The 19685-nt window shown below is 34.1% G+C and overlaps 1 long non-coding RNA gene across 1 annotated transcript; it reads left to right on the forward strand.

Moving 5' to 3' along the window:
• Positions 1-148: 148 nt before the first annotated feature.
• Positions 149-18466, forward strand: LOC130448187 (uncharacterized). Its single transcript, XR_008910310.1, has 2 exons — positions 149-316; positions 17630-18466. It is a non-coding gene; the product is annotated as an uncharacterized LOC130448187 (long non-coding RNA).
• The last annotated feature ends 1219 nt before the right edge of the window (positions 18467-19685 follow it).

Consider the following 19685-nt stretch of genomic DNA (forward strand, 5'->3'; position numbering starts at 1 on the left):
CAAGTTATAGGTCTGTATTGTTGATAGAGAAATTACTTAATTCTGATTGAAACGCCATTATGTCAGTTTCGAATGACGTTTCCTCTATCATCAATATTAACTCTATGGTTAAATCAGCACGGTATATGATTATTTCTTTGCGAATAATGTTCGTTAATTTCGAAAAACGATAATGCGAGTTGTGATACGTAAAATGGTAAATATTATAGATCGAATTGTGTATAAACCGCGGATCCATCAATTTTTATTGTTCGAGACGAAGTTAACAAGCATGTTTTACACGTAGCGGCTTCTGAGTGGATACAATGTTTTGAAGGTTAGTTAAATCAAAGTGTTAATTTAAATCTGATTGAATTGATACACGTTTAGAGAGTATTTCGTTTGTTAAATGCAATTACTATAACTGAGAATACCGATTATCCTGTGAGCTGAATGTAATTAATGTTTTTAATAAAAATCTTCGTTTCCTATTATGAATTATCGTTGGGAAATGGTGGGAAGGACAAAAAATAAAAAATAAGTATTATATGAGCATTTATTATCAAAATAATATCCAAAAGAAAGAATTTTTTCTTCTCAAAACAACACCACGCTGTGTGGGTGGACGGCGACCAATATTCCTGAAAAAAAAATAGAAAAAATAAAACTTATATATTGTGAAAATAATAGCAATCATTATACGTAAATTAAGTTGTGTAATTTCAAAAAAATCTGATTTTTATCACGTTTGAGCTTGAAATTTGGTTAATAACGAACAGACAAGCGTTTTTTTCTTGTCTGGGCCCCTGTCCTGTCAGATCTAGTGCCTGTAGAACTGCTCAAATTACGGAGATATCACGAAGGTAAAAACTTAGCTTGATGAGTCATTCTTTGAACTCCGAAAAGCCTCCAAGCACTGCTACGACCAGAGGAAAGATGTAGTTATGTGTTTTATAGATTACGAAAAAGCTTCTGGCAAAGCGCGACACCATAAACTTGTTCAAATACAATGGCGATTTAACACAGATCAGGAAGATAAACTTGGAACCAATCAGCTGCAGTTAGAGACGACAAAGAAGTTTCACAGGCCCAGAATATTCTTAGAGGTGTTAGGCAGGGATGTGTCCTTTCTCAATTCTTATTTAAACCTTCAAAACATCTTTCAAGAAGCCCTCAATTAGGTATATACGACACATTCCTGATACCAAATAACATGAATGGTCTCCAAAACCTTCTGGACTCAGCTGGAATACCCTGTCGGCTTATGGGAATCAAAATCAACATCAAAAAGACGAAATTCCTAAGGATAAAATACCAAATTTGGAAAAGAGCGGTATATATGGAATTAGCTGTGGTAATTGCGACCGAAAGTATATTGGACAAACTAAAAGATGCGTTATTGTGCGGTTTAAAGCTCATTTGAAATATGGACGGACCGTTAGATGGAAGAGTAGCTCAAATAGGGACAAAGGGCCAATTCCTTACAGCCCCCTCTATATTTTAGTAATCAAAGAATGGCCAAGGAGATTTTTTCGCGGGAGAAGGTTTATTGGCGGGAAAATTTAATATAAAACAGGTTTTAGTTCACCTTCAGTCTCTGAAGACGAGAATTTGGTTATCGAAACGCGCGTCAAACAGTGAAATGATAATGTAAACAGTGTCTGTGAGTGCGACAAGTTAAAACTTGTAAATACCGGATGAGTTGTTTATTATTCGAATAAAAAAATACGTCGACGTATCGAAGGCAAGATATTGGCCTCTTTGGAAGGGTTCTAATGAAAAAGACGTCGCTGGGGGGTTGAAAAACATAAAATTTGAACGCGTGAAGAGTGGAAGCGCGTTTTATGGATTGTTGAGTGAAAGTTTGAGTGTTTGTGCGCAGGTCGAACGATAGACCCGGTAGCACGTTTTAACCGTGGCAAAATCTTGTAAAACGGTCGCCATATTGTTTGTTACATGTCGGGGATTATCGGTTCTTTTAAATTTTTCTCGTTTGAAACGTCTTGCGCACATTTTGACACAATCAAACATAACCAAAGATATTTGCGGTTGAAATGATACGCGACTCTTCTGGTATTCCCCGTATACATCTCCAAGTAGACCTTTTGTCCCCGATTAAATATTTTGTTTACCTTTTCTGTGATTGAAATGTCGCCATGTATAAATTCTGTGCATTAATTTAACGAAAAAAAAAAAAAAGTCGTAGTTTGGGGGAATCGAGAAGACGCCGTCGAACGGAGACGACGACGACGACGACGGCGTCGCGCCTCTGGACGCCGAGAGTCCTAAGAAGTCGTCGGCGCTACCCCGACTGGCTACTATCCTGTTTAGAGGCCGTCATGGCGTCACCCTTATGTTTGTATTTTTCAAAAACAACTCCGCCATCGTTTATTAACTGATGTTATTGTAGATTTGATGTGCAGGACCGATATGTAATCTATTTAGGGGTTTCTTTCAACAACAACTACCCCTTAACAGAGAAGAAAATATACGGGGTAAAGAGAAATTATTTCGATTTCGATAGAGTCCGCACAAATATCGTGATTTGTGCTTTTTTTGGCACGAACTCTACTTTCCGATGTCTGGAATATCTTGATATGAATCTAACAGCGACATCTAATGTATAAAGTTTACAGCTATTATTAACCTGTGGACAATTTTGAAAGGTAGGGTGTAGAAGATAACAAAATGTTTGTGCTTTTCTACTAATTATAGAATCGGTGTTCTCAGTTAAAGTAATGAATTTATACGTAAAATAAACGGTATTGAAATTCTAGTTAATTATGTTATTAGACGTCGTGGTACTAGAGTTGTAAGCTCGACTTTGGAAACCAGCAAATAAGCGCCGAAGACTTTTAAAATTTTGTAATCTGATGAGAATCGTTTTCACATTAATGGGCACGTAAATTGGTTAGGTTAGATTAATTGTGAGATGTATTCGGAACGTAATCATTAGAACTAGTCCATTGAACGACGATTTCCGTGAAAACGCAACGATTTGTTTGAAATTTTGACAGTAGACACTTTGGAAATCAGAATCTACCCTATGCCGATATGTCTTTTCACTCTAGGGGTGAATACCACCTTAACTAGGAGGTTGTGGTTGAAACCAACCGTGGCAGTCGATACAAAAAAGCATTCCGATCGTTACTGGCGAAAAATCGTCTTAGAAATGACAAAAAAAACTCCAAAAAACTGACAAAAAATAATAGAAACAACAGAAAATGACGATGAAATTACTGAAAACGTCGAAGAACCGGCGAAATATATGAAAATATGAAATATGAAAAAACGACTGAGAAATGATGGAAAAATGAAAAAAAAATCTACAAAAAAGATGAAAATGACATAAAATGATAAAAACTAGACTGAGAACTGAAAAAATTATGTGAGAACGATAGAAAAGGGCTAAGAAATGGTAAAAAGTGATAAAAGTATCGATAAATCCGACAGAAAGTGACGAAAAATGACGGGAAAACGACAAAAAATCGACGAAAAAGATGAGAATGACAGAAAATGACAAAAAAAGACTGTGAACTAAAAAAACAATGGAAGAGCGATAGAAAAGGGCTAAGAAATGGTAAAAAGTGATAAAAGTATCGATAAATCCGACAGAAAGTGACGAAAAATGACGGAAAAACGACAAAAAATCGACGAAAAAGATGAGAATGACAGAAAATGACAAAAAAAAAGACTGTGAACTAAAAAAACAATGGAAGAGCGATAGAAAAGGGCTAAGAAATGGTAAAAAGTGATAAAAGTATCGATAAATCCGACAGAAAGTGACGAAAAATGACGGAAAAACGACAAAAAATCGACGAAAAAGATGAGAATGACAGAAAATGACAAAAAAAAGACTGTGAACTAAAAAAACAATGGAAGAGCGATAGAAAAGGGCTAAGAAATGGTAAAAAGTGATAAAAGTATCGATAAATCCGACAGAAAGTGACGAAAAATGACGGAAAAACGACAAAAAATCGACGAAAAAGATGAGAATGACAGAAAATGACAAAAAAAAGACTGTGAACTAAAAAAACAATGGAAGAGCGATAGAAAAGGGCTAAGAAATGGTAAAAAGTGATAAAAGTATCGATAAATCCGACAGAAAGTGACGAAAAATGACGGAAAAAACGACAAAAAATCGACGAAAAAGATGAGAATGACAGAAAATGACAAAAAAAAGACTGTGAACTAAAAAAACAATGGAAGAGCGATAGAAAAGGGCTAAGAAATGGTAAAAAGTGATAAAAGTATCGATAAATCCGACAGAAAGTGACGAAAAATGACGGAAAAACGACAAAAAATCGACGAAAAAGATGAGAATGATAGAAAATGACAAAAACAAGACTGTGAACTGAAAAAAATATGTGGGAACGATAGAAAAGGGCTAATAAATGGTAAAAAGTGATAAAAGTATCGATAAATCCGACAGAAAGTGACGAAAAATGACGGAAAAACGACAAAAAATCGACGAAAAAGATGAGAATGACAGAAAATGACAAAAACAAGACTGTGAACTGAAAAAAATATGTGGGAACGATAGAAAAGGGCTAAGAAATGGTAAAAAGTGATAAAAGTATCAATAAATCCGACAGAAAGTGACGAAAAATGACAAAAAATCGACAAAAAATCGACGAAAAAGATGAGAATGACAGAAAATGACAAAAACAAGACTGAGAACTGAAAAAAATATGTGAGAACGATAGAAAAGGGCTAAGAAATGGTAAAAAGTGATAAAAGTATCGATAAATCCGACAGAAAGTGACGAAAAATGGCGGAAAAACGACAAAAAATCGACGAAAAAGATGAGAATAACAAAAAATGACAGAACAAGACTGAGAACTAAAAAAAAATGGAAGAACGATAGAAAAGGGCTAAGAAATGGTAAAAAGTGATAAAAGTATCGATAAATCCGACAGAAAGTGACGAAAAATGACGGAAAAAACGACAAAAAATCGACGAAAAAGATGAGAATGACAGAAAATGACAAAAACAAGACTGTGAACTGAAAAAAATATGTGGGAACGATAGAAAAGGGCTAAGAAATGGTAAAAAGTGATAAAAGTATCAATAAATCCGACAGAAAGTGACGAAAAATGACAAAAAATCGACAAAAAATCGACGAAAAAGATGAGAATGACAGAAAATGACAAAAACAAGACTGAGAACTGAAAAAAATATGTGAGAACGATAGAAAAGGGCTAAGAAATGGTAAAAAGTGATAAAAGTATCGATAAATCCGACAGAAAGTGACGAAAAATGGCGGAAAAAACGACAAAAAATCGACGAAAAAGATGAGAATGACAGAAAATGACAAAAACAAGACTGAGAACTGAAAAAAATATGTGAGAACGATAGAAAAGGGCTAAGAAATGGTAAAAAGTGATAAAAGTATCGATAAATCCGACAGAAAGTGACGAAAAATGGCGGAAAAACGACAAAAAATCGACGAAAAAGATGAGAATAACAAAAAATGACAGAACAAGACTGAGAACTAAAAAAAAATGGAAGAACGATAGAAAAGGGCTAAGAAATGGTAAAAAGTGATAAAAGTATCGATAAATCCGACAGAAAGTGACGAAAAATGACGGAAAAACGGCGAAAAAGATGAGAATGACAGAAAATGACAAAAACAAGACTGTGAACTGAAAAAAATATGTGGGAACGATAGAAAGGGGCTAAGGAATGGTAAAAAGTGATAAAAGTATCGATAAATTCGACAGAAAGTGACGAAAAATGACGGAAAAACGACAAAAAATCGACGAAAAAGATGAGAATAACAAAAAATGACAGAACAAGACTGAGAACTAAAAAAAAATGGAAGAACGATAGAAAAGGGCTAAGAAATGGTAAAAAGTGATAAAAGTATCGATAAATCCGACAGAAAGTGACGAAAAATGACGGAAAAAACGACAAAAAATCGACGAAAAAGATGAGAATGACAGAAAATGACAAAAACAAGACTGAGAACTGAAAAAAATATGTGAGAACGATAGAAAGGGGCTAAGGAATGGTAAAAAGTGATAAAAGTATCGATAAATTCGACAGAAAGTGACGAAAAATGACGGAAAAACGACAAAAAATCGACGAAAAAGATGAGAATAACAAAAAATGACAGAACAAGACTGAGAACTAAAAAAAAATGGAAGAACGATAGAAAAGGGCTAAGAAATGGTAAAAAGTGATAAAAGTATCGATAAATCCGACAGAAATTGACGAAAAATGACGGAAAAACGACAAAAAATCGACGAAAAAGATGAGAATAACAAAAAATGACAGAACAAGACTGAGAACTAAAAAAAAATGGAAGAACGATAGAAAAGGGCTAAGAAATGGTAAAAAGTGATAAAAGTATCGATAAATCCGACAGAAAGTGACGAAAAATTACGGAAAAACGACAAAAAATCGACGAAAAAGATGAGAATGACAGAAAATGACAAAAACAAGACTGAGAACTGAAAAAAATATGTGAGAACGATAGAAAAGGGCTAAGAAATGGTAAAAAGTGATAAAAGTATCGATAAATCCGACAGAAAGTGACGAAAAATGACGGAAAAACGACAAAAAATCGACGAAAAAGATGAGAATGACAGAAAATGACAAAAACAAGACTGAGAACTGAAAAAAATATGTGAGAACGATAGAAAAGGGCTAAGAAATGGTAAAAAGTGATAAAAGTATCGATAAATCCGACAGAAAGTGACGAAAAATGACGGAAAAACGGCGAAAAAGATGAGAATGACAGAAAATGACAAAAACAAGACTGTGAACTGAAAAAAATATGTGGGAACGATAGAAAGGGGCTAAGAAATGGTAAAAAGTGATAAAAGTATCGATAAATCCGACAGAAAGTGACGAAAAATGACGGAAAAACGACAAAAAATCGACGAAAAAGATGAGAATGACAGAAAATGACAAAAACAAGACTGAGAACTGAAAAAAATATGTGAGAACGATAGAAAAGGGCTAAGAAATGGTAAAAAGTGATAAAAGTATCGATAAATCCGACAGAAAGTGACGAAAAATGACGGAAAAACGACAAAAAATCGACGAAAAAGATGAGAATGACAGAAAATGACAAAAACAAGACTGAGAACTGAAAAAAATATGTGAGAACGATAGAAAAGGGCTAAGAAATGGTAAAAAGTGATAAAAGTATCGATAAATCCGACAGAAAGTGACGAAAAATGACGGAAAAACGACAAAAAATCGACGAAAAAGATGAGAATGACAGAAAATGACAAAAACAAGACTGAGAACTGAAAAAAATATGTGAGAACGATAGAAAAGGGCTAAGAAATGGTAAAAAGTGATAAAAGTATCGATAAATCCGACAGAAAGTGACGAAAAATGACGGAAAAACGACAAAAAATCGACGAAAAAGATGAGAATGACAGAAAATGACAAAAACAAGACTGAGAACTGAAAAAAATATGTGAGAACGATAGAAAAGGGCTAAGAAATGGTAAAAAGTGATAAAAGTATCGATAAATCCGACAGAAAGTGACGAAAAATGACGGAAAAACGACAAAAAATCGACGAAAAAGATGAGAATGACAGAAAATGACAAAAACAAGACTGTGAACTGAAAAAAATATGTGGGAACGATAGAAAAGGGCTAAGAAATGGTAAAAAGTGATAAAAGTATCAATAAATCCGACAGAAAGTGACGAAAAATGACAAAAAATCGACAAAAAATCGACGAAAAAGATGAGAATGACAGAAAATGACAAAAACAAGACTGAGAACTGAAAAAAATATGTGAGAACGATAGAAAAGGGCTAAGAAATGGTAAAAAGTGATAAAAGTATCGATAAATCCGACAGAAAGTGACGAAAAATGACGGAAAAACGACAAAAAATCGACGAAAAAGATGAGAATGACAGAAAATGACAAAAACAAGACTGAGAACTGAAAAAAATATGTGAGAACGATAGAAAAGGGCTAAGAAATGGTAAAAAGTGATAAAAGTATCGATAAATCCGACAGAAAGTGACGAAAAATGACGGAAAAACGGCGAAAAAGATGAGAATGACAGAAAATGACAAAAACAAGACTGTGAACTGAAAAAAATATGTGGGAACGATAGAAAGGGGCTAAGAAATGGTAAAAAGTGATAAAAGTATCGATAAATCCGACAGAAAGTGACGAAAAATGACGGAAAAACGACAAAAAATCGACGAAAAAGATGAGAATGACAGAAAATGACAAAAACAAGACTGAGAACTGAAAAAAATATGTGAGAACGATAGAAAAGGGCTAAGAAATGGTAAAAAGTGATAAAAGTATCGATAAATCCGACAGAAAGTGACGAAAAATGACGGAAAAACGACAAAAAATCGACGAAAAAGATGAGAATGACAGAAAATGACAAAAACAAGACTGAGAACTGAAAAAAATATGTGAGAACGATAGAAAAGGGCTAAGAAATGGTAAAAAGTGATAAAAGTATCGATAAATCCGACAGAAAGTGACGAAAAATGACGGAAAAACGACAAAAAATCGACGAAAAAGATGAGAATGACAGAAAATGACAAAAACAAGACTGTGAACTGAAAAAAAAATGGAAGAGCGATAGAAAAGGGCTAAGAAATGGTAAAAAGTGACAAAATTATCGATGAAAATGACGAAGAAACGACTGAGACATGATGGAAAAACGACGAAAAATATGAGAACGTTAGGAAACGACCAAGAAATGGCGGAAAAACGACAAAAAAAGGGAATGACGAAAAATGACAAAAAAACGACGAAAGAACAAACAAAAAGTATTAGAACGACAGAAAATGTCCAAGTAATGAATGAAAAATACGAGAACGATAAAAAATGAGGAGAAAACAACGATAAATGACTAAAAAATATGGAAAACGAAAAAAGAGGACATAAAAACGACGAAAAATAAAGACAAAAATGACGAAGAAACGACTGAGAACTGTCAAAAAAACGGCACGGAAAATATGGAATATGAAAATGAAAAAACGAAGAGAAGTGAAAGACAAACCGAAAAAAATAGAAGAACGAAAAAAATGGCGAAAAAAAATGAGGAATGAAAGAAAAGTAATACAACGACACAAAAGCGAGGAACGACTCAGAAATAATCAAACAAGAAGAAAAAAATTCTCGAAAGGGTCCAGAAAATCATCAAAAAATAAGCAAAATGTTGAAAAAATTATGAAGAAAAATAGAAAACGGTGAAAAATTAACTGAAATAAATATAAGAATGACAAAAAACGACTGGAAAACGATAAAAACTCGAGTGAAAACAAGAAAAAACATGAGAACGATAGATGGAAAATGAAAGACGAGAAAAAAGGTTTTGGAAAACAGACGAAAATTATGAAAACGTCAGAAAATAACTAAGAAATTGAAGAAAATTATGGAAATGACGAAAAATCGACTAAGAAATATCAGAAGAACGATAAAAAACAAAATAAAAAAATGTGATAACCGGAGAAAACGTCTGAGAAATGAAAAAAAAAAACATGACAACTGCAGGAAATGGTGACATAAAAATAATAAATAAGAAAAAAACGATTGAGAAATGGCGGAAAAAACGACAAAAAATTGAAGAAAAAGATGAGAATGACAGAAAATGATAAAAACAAGGCTGAGAACTGAAAAAAATTAAGTGAGATCGATAGAAAATGGCTAAGAAATGGCAAAAAGTGATAAAAGTATCGATAAATCCGACAGAAAGTGACGAAAAATGACGGAAAAACGACAAAAAATCGACGAAAAAAATGAGAATGACATAAAATGATGAAAACAAGACTGAGAACTGAAAAAAAATGTGATAACGATAGAAAAGGGCTAAGGAATGGTAAAAAGTGATAAAAGTATCGATAAATCCGACAGAAAGTGACGAAAAATGACGGAAAAACGACAAAAAATCGACGAAAAAGATGAGAATGACAGAAAATGATGAAAACAAGACTGAGAACTAAAAAAAAAATGGAAGAGCGATAGAAAAGGGCTAAGAAATGGTAAAAAGTGACAAAATTATCGATGAAAATGACGAAGAAACGACTGAGACATGATGGAAAAACGACGAAAAATGTGATAACGATAGAAAATGGCTGAGAAATAGCAAAAAGTGATAAAAGTATCGAAAATCCGACAGAAAGTGACGAAAAATGACGGCAAAAAATTGAAGAAAAAGATGAGAAAATGATAAAAACAAGATAAATATAAGAATGACAAAAAACGACTGGAAAACGACAGAAAAACGATAAAAACTCGAGTAAAAACAAGAAAAAATATGAGAACGATAGATAGAAAATGAAAGACGAGAAAAAAGTTTTTGAAAAACAACGGAAAACAGACGAAAATAAGGAAAACGTCAAAAAATAACTAAGAAATTGAAGAAAAATTATAAAAATGACGAAAAATCGACTAAGAAATAATAGAACGATAAAAAACAAAATAAAAAAATGTGATAACCGGAGAAAACGTCTGAGAAATGAAAAAAAAAAAAACATGACAACTGCAGGAAATGGTGACATAAAAATAATAAGTAAGGAAAAAATATACGAACGATAGAAAACGTCTGAGAATTGACAGAACCCGACGAAAAATATGACATACGACATAAAACAACGGACAAACGACTGATAAATAACCAAAAAAGAAAAAATTCCAAATAATTGACGTCGATCCAAAATCATTTTCCATTTCTATCGACAATAGAAGAGTATCAGCAATCCGCGCAAATGTAGGAATTGAATCGGAAAATTATAACCTCGAAACTCGCATCTCCATCTTGTATCGAGAGCCGCCATTTCGCCACTTGTTTAATCGATACTCATTGTCTATTGTATCGATTAAAACACCACAATTTAAATGGTATTAAAAAGAGTAATCGCCGGGAACCGACGAAATAAATTCTAAACTTATTCAACCGATATGGCGCCGATGTTATTTTTCAAATTGGCCGACATCATTTATTTACGTTAGAAGTTTCTCGAAAAGTTAACTGCACGCGTTAAATCATCGTTCTTACCTTCTGGAACGAAAAATATATCGGTATTTTCCACAAATGATTAACGTACATACATTTATATATATATATATATATATAAAGATTGTCTCGAATCTCTTATTAATAAGACCACTTACATTTTCGTAGATCCGGAAGGGTGGACGCTATAGTTTGCAAATCGAATACCAATTTTTTTCTGGCTTGCTGATAATCTCTTATATCTTTTTTCAATACGGTCGTTTCCACGTACTCCATCTGATCCAACAAACGGAGACGTTGACGTATATTCGACAGTAATAAAGTGTCGCGTTTACATTTGTAATTTTGGAGAAGGTTCAGCATGTTCTCCTTCTTGGGGTCGTTGAGGTTAGTTTCCGAACAGGCCTCATCGTCTCTCTAAATCGGGTAGATTAATTAGTTAACCGAAAGCATTTTATATATATTTTTCGAATACATCGCTCAATAAGTCCCTCTACTACTATCTCCACAATGCCTCCAAAAGTTTTGTCCATCGAAAAGGTCAATCGAGATGGTTACTCCAGAAAATATCAGAAAAGTTCAATAATCGATGATTCGGAGCTGTTTTTGGCGAAGCTTGCACGTAATAAATCACATTTTTCAAAAATGGATTAATCACATCGACTTGGAATCAAAACGATCATCATTTGAGTGGATTAGGGCCGGTGAACCACGTCCGAAACTTCCACAGTCAGTTGGGAAGGTTGTGGCTTCGGTATTTTGGAATGTGGATGGAAAATAATCTAAAAACGGCCTCATATGTCGAAGAAAAAACCACTTGTCCACCAAGATGACGCACCGATTCACAAGTCGATGAAAACGATGGTTAAATTGAACAAATTACCAGATCTAGTCTCCAGTGACTATTGGCCGTCTCCAAAAGCTAAAGACAATCTAAAAACGGCCTCATATGTCGAAGAAAAAACCACTTGTCCACCAATATGACGCACCGATTCACAAGTCGATGAAAACGATGGTTAAATTGAACAAATTACCAGATCTAGTCTCCGGTGACTATTGGCCGTCTCCAAAAGCTAAAGACAATCTAAAAACGGCCTCATATGTCGAAGAAAAAACCACTTGTCCACCAATATGACGCACCGATTCACAAGTCGATGAAAACGATGGTTAAATTGAACAAATTACCAGATCTAGTCTCCAGTGACTATTGGCCGTCTCCAAAAGCTAAAGACAATCTAAAAACGGCCTCATATGTCGAAGAAAAAACCACTTGTCCACCAAGATGACGCACCGATTCACAAGTCGATGAAAACGATGATTAAATTGAACAAATTACCAGATCTAGTCTCCGGTGACTATTGGCCGTCTCCAAAAGCGAAAGACAATCTAAAAACGGCCTCATATGTCGAAGAAAAAACCACTTGTCCACCAAGATGACGCACCGATTCACAAGTCGATGAAAACGATGATTAAATTAAACAATTTACCAGATCTAGTCTCCAGTGACTATTGGCCGTCTCCAAAAGCGAAAGACAATCTAAAAACGGCCTCATATGTCGAAGAAAAAACCACTTGTCCACCAAGATGACGCACCGATTCACAAGTCGATGAAAACGATGATTAAATTAAACAATTTACCAGATCTAGTCTCCAGTGACTATTGGCCGTCTCCAAAAGCTAAAGACAATCTAAAAACGGCCTCATATGTCGAAGAAAAAACCACTTGTCCACCAAGATGACGCACCGATTCACAAGTCGATGAAAACGATGATTAAATTAAACAAATTACCAGATCTAGTCTCCAGTGACAATTGGCCGTCTCCAAAAGCGAAAGACAATCTAAAAACGGCCTCATATGTCGAAGAAAAAACCACTTGTCCACCAATATGACGCACCGATTCACAAGTCGATGAAAACGATGGTTAAATTAAACAAATTACCAGATCTAGTCTCCGGTGACTATTGGCCGTCTCCAAAAGCTAAAGACAATCTAAAAACGGCCTCATATGTCGAAGAAAAAACCACTTGTCCACCAATATGACGCACCGATTCACAAGTCGATGAAAACGATGGTTAAATTGAACAAATTACCAGATCTAGTCTCCGGTGACTATTGGCCGTCTCCAAAAGCTAAAGACAATCTAAAAACGGCCTCATATGTCGAAGAAAAAACCACTTGTCCACCAAGATGACGCACCGATTCACAAGTCGATGAAAACGATAATTAAATTAAACAATTTACCAGATCTAGTCTCCAGTGACTATTGGCCGTCTCCAAAAGCGAAAGACAATCTAAAAACGGCCTCATATGTCGAAGAAAAAACCACTTGTCCACCAATATGACGCACCGATTCACAAGTCGATGAAAACGATGGTTAAATTAAACAAATTACCAGATCTAGTCTCCGGTGACTATTGGCCGTCTCCAAAAGCTAAAGACAATCTAAAAACGGCCTCATATGTCGAAGAAAAAACCACTTGTCCACCAAGATGACGCACCGATTCACAAGTCGATGAAAACGATGGTTAAATTGAACAATTTATCAGATCTAGTCTCCAAGCTATTCGAGAAGTTCTCACCGGTAAGAAATTCAGTTAAAATGAAGAGGCAATTGATAAAACTGATGCTAACTTTGAAGCAATAGACAAATCCTTCTACAAGCCCGGCACGGAGAAGTTAAAGAAACTTTGGAATCATTGTATTGCGCTTGAACGACGAATACAATCGATTTTTATCAAAAAATGCTTTTTTTCTTGTTATTTAATCTCACGACTTATTGCGCGATGTGTTATTCGCTTTTTGCACATCTTGAATTCTAATAAAAAAGATCCTGGCGCGTATAGAAACATCCCTCGTTACTCAGATCCCTCACCCTGCAAAACAGCGCTAAGATCATAGTTATAGAACCCATCAGATATTTTTTTTCTCTCTACGCGGTCTTTACGACTGTGAAGAAGAATCACCTGGATTAAAATTGGGGTTTGGGGATGAATGATCCTCTTTGGAATTGATTCCGCGTCCAACCGCATGACTTAATGTCTTTTACAATAATGACGTATCCTCTACTAGTTATTTTCTAGGGAATTCCTAGTTTTATTCCAGCAAATCAGAATTGAGCATTCGTAAAAGGTATATCGGTTCATCTAGTTCATTTTTTTAACTCTATCAATCCCAAATAGATCGTTCGGTGCAAACCTATCACCCAAATGCGATTACGAACGCCCAACGTAGCCCCTCGTCGAGTTTCCCTTCGCCCACTTTGGGAATCGCGGATTTAAGTATTTATTCTTTAACGCGTTTCAAAAGATATTTCATACTTACGTCTGGAGGTACAACCACGTGGGATCCTTTGATATTGGTAGGGATCCTGATAACGATTTGCTTCGATGCATCTATCGAACCACTCGGTATTATAATACTAGCGAAATCATCCGTACAAGCCATCGTTCACTATTAATTTAATTGGAGACGAAAATTTTGAACACAAAAACCGAAAAAGAAACAAAATTGAGACGTCAGCGTGAAGTTTTGACAGACTTCATTTTAAGACTAAAAGTTTTAGAATACCTACTAGATAAGCGTAGGTTGTACGATTGATTGAATGTTGAATCGGCGGTCAATGTCTTGATGTACTAACTCGGCGTGTCCTACGGATGTTTCTAACCTTTAAATACAAGGTTCAGTATTCGAACTCGACGTTCCCCGGATCCATCTAAGCTCCGTGCAAGATGGATGCTTATAATTGAACAAAACCAGCGTCGTCGAAATGTTTCTATCGAGCGTGTTTGGGAATGTTTTGTAACCGTGGATCCTGCACTTCACGCCCGAATCAAAATAACAATCGAAACAATGGATTGAAAAGGAAGAACCGGCTCTAAAGTTGACGCAGACCGTTCGATGTGCTGGCTAGATCTTTTCCGTGTCGGTCCAGGTATTTCCGGGACCTCCCTCGTATTTTTAAATAATAAATACGACAAAACAAATACAGTCGAGTGTTTTCTTAGTGTATATACTTAGTTATAGAAAACGGATATTTATCCGATTTGAACACAAACATATAAAAAAAAAAAAACAATAATCATGTCGTAATAAAATTCTTCAGACATGTTGTTTTCGTAGAAGAAACCGGTGCCGATGTTCTGCCAAAAGCTTCTCTTGGTGGCTCCGACACTCCGGAGCGTGACTTCTTTTCGGCTCCGGTTAACCGGACTCCAATATACGGGTGGGTCTGACGCGCCGGCCATCCGAGGCGCCATCCGTCCCCCTTACAGAAACGAACCCTTGTTTATTTTTCCTGTAGTCCACCCCTCGAGATGATATTAATAAGATATAAGTTTTGTGTGAGTTTCCGGTCACGTGTTGTTTGTTAGTTCGTTTTTATTAATTTAATCGTAAGGCCGATTCGTAAACTTGACTTTCCGTTTGCTGTTACAAAATTAAAAACATTGAAATGCATCAGACCATTCGTAGTTACCGGCTTTCAACATAAACGAATTTTATCTTTTCCCCTCGACGGTTCGTACAGATTGAAAACAGCCAATAACAACAGTTTGCGTTCGTCGCGTGATTTTGACGTATGACGTTAGAACGTAATTATTTCTTTTTCCGTTTGTTTATGGCGGTATTTTATTTCCGTTGACAGCTGACAGCAACGTCGAGGGTGTAGAATTTGCTACGTCAAACGTCGCACTTCGATGAATTTACCAAAAAAATTGTAGATATTGATTCATATAAGGAAATAACCGAGTCATAAGCGTTTTAGGATGCATGGTTTCATTGAAATCAACTTTTATAAAGGTTCGTTGTGAGAAAAAAAAGATTTTATACAAAATAATCACACAAAATACGCAGACACTCTATTTTAGTATATTGTTAAACAATTCCAATCGACTTAAATACTAGAAAGTTCGGAAAGTAGCGATATTTACGAAGTTTTCTATTTATAGTCTATTTTTATAAGCGAGAGAGTAATAAAACCTAATTTACAATTCAAAACTTAGTACGATCATTTTAAATATGATTACAGAACGAATTTTATTTTTTTATTAGTCTTTTTATGATCGTAAGCTATACCGAACAATAGAAAAATGTTTGGACAGGCCAGGAATCTTTAGTATCAAAGATTACATAATATTTTATTCAATAAATATCTATTTTAACCAAAAAAAAGGTTAAAAAACTTTGTTTCCTCCAACCTTTTCCCAACAAACGTCACCAAAATGCGAGTATAAGGGAGTCCAAGATGTTTATACATATATAAATCATACTACTGTTTTTATACAGTCGAAAGAAATATCAGATATTCGTTCATCTCAAATAAATAATGAGCTGACGCCGGTCCTGTTTCCAAGAACTTTTCCACGAAGCAAAGGATGATCTACTTAAGCAAATCTGTCAAACTGCGCTCTGACGTCACAAATTACACGACATTACTCCACTCTATAGTAAAACGTAAACAAACAACATAATAATAAATAATATGGTTGATGTGCATAGTTTCTTAAATTGTAAAAAAATATATAAGCACTAAATAATTAAAGAAATATCAACTGGACTTAATATGAACATACTTCTTGTCAATATAACAAAGTGGAAAGTTTTCGAGCTTGTTGTAATTTGTGACGTCACAAAATTAGAATGTGTGGGGAAGTGGGCCGTCCTATTCTTTGTGGAAGAGACCTTGACTTGTTTCGACGTTATAATTATTACAGGTAACTATGATATCTACTGTATTATTACATGTAGTATTACAGTTTCCTGTAATTATGTAATGTAACGTGTAAATACTTCACTAAATTGCATAAATAATAACAAAGGAAACGAGCGTGTTCAGAACTGTCATATATGTCAAAATTTGTACGGAAAATAAAACTTTTATTATTATTTAATCTTCAGATAAACGTGAAATAATGTCAATTTTATAGAAACTATTCTACATATTATTAGAATAATTCCCGTATAAATTAGGACTGAAAATGGCGTGTCTCGCGCATCTCTATTCACAACATGAAGTAAACAAAAGTTATAACTGGGGCGAAGGAAGTATCTCGTATATAGTATTTATTTGTTCTAATGGTATATGGAGTGAAAAATTAATGACAACTGAACAAACAATCTGACAAACGACGTCGATGGCGGTTTTTTATCAATTCAACTCCGTCCGGCGTATATCTAAAGAGATTCGACGCGACGCTTCGACGGACGCCTATCAAGACGGAATTTTCGCAGAGGCGACACCAATGAGAGTGTCGTAAGGACAAATTAACTTTCTACTATAGTTTTAAATATATTTCTTTATGTCTCTCTTTTGTTCCGTTTAATAACAACCTCATTTGATGAGTCATTCCAACAATGATTCATCGTTGCCACTTTTTATTCTAGAGATTTTCTTCTCATTAATTCAGTTATCTTCACATTTCGCCGTAAGAGGGCACTTCGAACTGACATTTCTCTTGTAATTAAACTAATATGTAAAAATAGAAATGACAACGATAATAAAATTGAAATATATATTGTATATAATAATATATAATCCGATGTAATTAACTACTTTAAACAATAAAGATAATATAAATAGTTTTGTAGTTGTTTACATTTAACGATTTTATAAGTCACATATAAAGCGGTTTATTGTAAGCAGAAATTTGAATATGTAACATTTTTTAAACTGTATTTCTCTTTTTCCTTCAAAATAGCCAAAAATATTTTGAGTGACTTCCCTGAAGAATGATAGTAACGAGATGGGCGCCCCCACGACGTCCGTCTCAGCCCGTCGCGGCGATCGTCATTAGGTTTCAACGCCTGCCGCCTGCCAGACGGACGCTACCGCGACGTTCTTTCGGAAAACATCACTGATTGCCGATTGATTTGGTTAACTCGTTATTTTTCATGTATGTAATGTGAATATGATTAGATGTGCTGTTAAATATTTAGGAGGATTGAGTTAGATAATGACAAATATTTTGTTTTTTTTTTTTTTATTTATGGAATGAGGCCAAACTTTAGTTTACGTTTTAGTTGCTTTTTTTATATAAAGAGAATGTAATAGATACTACAAAATTAACATGGAATAAATAGGAAAATAATAAATGATATCCATTGAAATTGTTGATCTTGTGGAGTAAAAATGGCGGATATGCTTTTCGATAGAATCGGAAGATGTCGTTACCGCTATTAGAAGAATTACAAGTTGCATACATATTAGGAGAAATCTTGAATATTCATTTTAACAACAGATAATTTCTAATTATTACGTTTACTTTTCTGTAATAATAAATATAGTTGTACTTTTTAGAAATAATTTGAAAAACAATCTGGTATATTCACATATAAGATAAATCATCACGAAACGACTCTAGCCGGTTGATTATTTGACGTTTACAGTATTATAAATATCTAAATCGAGAATCTTCAATTGATTTTAGTAGTTTTATATTAATTAATCGAAATATATTTATGATATCTTCAATTTAAAGTATTTAATTAAGCCTTGTTACGATGAAAGGTGACACGAATTTTTGAATAACAAAGCCCATGCTGGTACGGAGATGGTGCCAGCGAACATTAAGAGACGCGACATATTATTTTTGTTGAGACACAAAGACGAGACGGAAAGTCAATCTCGTAAACAAGAAGGGACAAATAGTCAGTTTCTGGTATTGTTTAACCTATTATTAACAGAAATACTTTGCCGAGGGTACCGTATATTATTTTCAACGTAATAATGTTAAATAAGGTAATCTATGTGTTTTATATCGACATATGGAAAGCACGCTCGGAAATTACAAAAGAAGACAATCAAATTTATACAGTGGTTGATCGAATTAACTGAATTAGATTTCGATTGTTTGTTGAATAATAACCGCAGAATTAAAAATGATCTTTTTACTGTTAGTGCAATGGTCTTTATGTGAATTTTATAGTCAGTCAGCTGATTTACGACAGCCATCATTTTCTTTTAAGATATACGGCAACGTCGCGCTATCACTTATTTCGTTTTGTAGGCAGCGGCAATTTTCATCATTTAAATATGTTTATATTAAATATTACAATAAATATTTTCAATAACTTCTCCTGATAAAAAATATAAAGTTTATGTATAGCATATATTATTATTCTTTTTCAGTGATTTAAACATTGCAATAGACTACGCTGTTGCCAAATTTTTTCGCATATAGATCAAAATTTAGTTCAAGTCAAAATATCGAATTATTTATCGTTTATAATTACTTAAACTTATTATAATATATATATTTCTAACATTTTTATAAATTTTGTATTCGATTTCTACTGATTATTTAGTCAATATTTTCATTAAAAAATAACTGAAATTCTTTAGTTGTTCTTTTTGATACGATCGTGATCGACAGGTTCATTCGGTCATGATCGGCCATTTGCCACTGCTACGGTTTACAAGAAACTAAATAGCCGCGGTCATAAAATATAAATCAGCTACATCGTTGTCAGTTTTGATTTAGAATCAGTTATATGGATCATCGATATGTAGTTTAGTTAGATTAGTTAGACTAAAAAAAAAACGTATAATCCTTGTAGATTTGTAGAATTACTCTCGCCTTTAATATTATTCATATTTTGTTTAAATTAAAATCACTCTTAATACTGTAACTAAGTATAAAAAAAAATTTCATTTAATCAACACAAAAAAATCCGATTTTTAGAAATATTAAGCGGAAAATATTTAAATTATTTATTAGTTTGAGATTCGTAACTTGATTATATTTTTGTTTGGTA

The sequence above is a fragment of the Diorhabda sublineata genome, chromosome 8 (assembly GCF_026230105.1).
Source record: "Diorhabda sublineata isolate icDioSubl1.1 chromosome 8, icDioSubl1.1, whole genome shotgun sequence".
Lineage (NCBI taxonomy): Eukaryota > Metazoa > Arthropoda > Insecta > Coleoptera > Chrysomelidae > Diorhabda > Diorhabda sublineata.